General features: G+C 50.1%; 1 protein-coding gene across 1 annotated transcript in view; it reads right to left on the bottom strand.

Moving 5' to 3' along the window:
- The window catches only part of Atg4c (autophagy related 4C, cysteine peptidase), a 58,122-nt gene extending 56,610 nt beyond the window's left edge, over positions 1 to 1,512 (bottom strand). Inside the window, exon 1 of the mRNA XM_013020641.1 lies at positions 1,355 to 1,512. The gene's annotated coding sequence lies outside the window, so the exon portion shown is untranslated. The remainder of the gene's footprint in view (positions 1 to 1,354) is intronic.
- Between the last annotated feature and the right edge of the window lie 424 nt (positions 1,513 to 1,936).

Below are 1,936 nucleotides of genomic sequence, written 5' to 3'. Positions count from 1 at the left end.
AAAAGCATTCATTAAGCATGTTTTAACCTTTTTGCTAAATTATATAATTCCTTGCATTGCTCATTTTGTAATTTTTAACTTTTTTTTTTTGGGGGGGGGTCCAGTCGTGGAGCCTGAACTCTGGGCTTGGGCGGTGTTCCTCAGCTCTTCAGCTCAAGGCTAGTGCTCTACCACTTTGAGCCACAGTGCCACTTTGGGCTTTTTGCTTTTTGCTTATGTGGTGCTGAGGAATCAAACCCAGGGCCTCATGCATGCAAGGCAAGCGCTCTACCACTGAGCCACCTTCCCAGCCCTTCAACAATTTTTTATAGCAAGTGAACTAGCCTCAGATTATTAGACTAATCAAAAGCTCTAGGGGAAAAGCTTTATCATTTTAACACTCAGAAAATACACTGACTTTACCTTTTTAAAGCCTTTCCAATACCTCTGGGACTTCCAATGATTCATAACCTAATCACAAATCACAAGCAAGCAAAAAGGAAAGATGACTCCCTTGTGTCTGCTATCAACTGACACATCATTTCAAAAACTCCACTGAGACATGTGGTCAGTAAATGAAAAACAAGAAAATCCGCATCTAAGTAACTACCGCCAGGCATTCTCTTAACGCTAGGGTAGCAGTGAATCCCATGTGGGAAAATAATCAATACAAAAAAATGTAAACTAACGATCAGATTACACATCGATGGACATATTAAACTGAAACTTCCTTGTACAACTATTTGAAGATATACAAGCTCAACAGGCAGAGAGTCATGCCTCATGGACCTCTGGGGTCTCGTCTATGTAGCCATCATCTTTAAGATTCTAGATTTTTAACCTCAAAAGTTCTGAGGTGTGGATGAGATTAGGAGCGTGAGGGAAACCATGCTAAGTAATGTTCAGATGAAAAGGCATTGGTATATCTGAAGTGGCAACAAAGACCACCCCCCTCCCCGGGGGGGAAAGGTTGCAAGAAAACGGATTGAGATCTGGAGTTGAGCTTAAGTTTGGTTTTGCTTGTCTGCATTAAATGATGAAAACCCGAGCTGACTGACACAGGGAAGGTGTTAAATGCTACAGCCAGGGTGGTGCCAGGAACACCTAAGAAGTCCTCAGGTTAAGAGAATCGCTGGCCCACATGTTTGCTGTCTTTGCAGCCCAGGACAGGGCGAGGAGGAGACAGACGACAAAGACAGATGGATGACACGTGAAGGGGAGACGAAGGGCGCGTCCAAAGACCCCTCAAGGCCCCAGACGGCCGGCCACGGGTCCTTTCACCGCGGGCAGGGCCCCCGGGAAACCCCGTCACTCGGGGCAGGAGATAGTCACTCCCAGCCACCTCGACTCCGCCGGTCTGGAGCGGAACCCTCACCGAAACAGAAGACGTTGGAGAACTGTACAAATGTAAAGCAGTCACCGACCCAGGAATCGCTGCGGCGCTGGCGGCAGCGGCCACCAGAACCACCACCCGCCCGCAGTACTGCGGCCTCGGCGCCGTGGCAGCAGGAACTGCGCGCCCGAGGCCCCGCCGGGCCACCATAGTCGGAGGCACGGCCTCCGCTGTCGACCCATTCGCCAGTCACTTCCGGGACACGGGAGCATCCCGAAGGGCGGCGGCGGCTGAAGCGCTCCGCCCGGAGCTGCTTTTCCACCTCTTCTACTCCAGCTTTCTAGGCAGCAAGGCGGCCAGCGTCGAGAGAGAATCCATCCGGAAACAACCTAAGACTTGTCTCTAGGATAAGACATTGCGGGCTGCCGTACGTTTCTGTTTAGGGGTTGGACTTCAACTACCAGCATGCCTTGCAACATAATCACGCTTGCCTGCGACGAAGGAACTACAAGGTCCAGCGTGCGCTGCGGTCCCCCTCACCGCCCCCACCTTTGTAGCTCTCTAACCGAGCCTGGCTTTGATTTTAAAAACAAAACAAAAAGTATCCTCTCTTATCCTGTTGTT

Source organism: Dipodomys ordii, unplaced genomic scaffold (genome assembly GCF_000151885.1).
Source record: "Dipodomys ordii isolate 6190 unplaced genomic scaffold, Dord_2.0 Scaffold51, whole genome shotgun sequence".
Classification (NCBI taxonomy): Eukaryota; Metazoa; Chordata; class Mammalia; order Rodentia; family Heteromyidae; genus Dipodomys; species Dipodomys ordii.
This window is presented reverse-complemented; position numbering and strand designations above follow the sequence as displayed.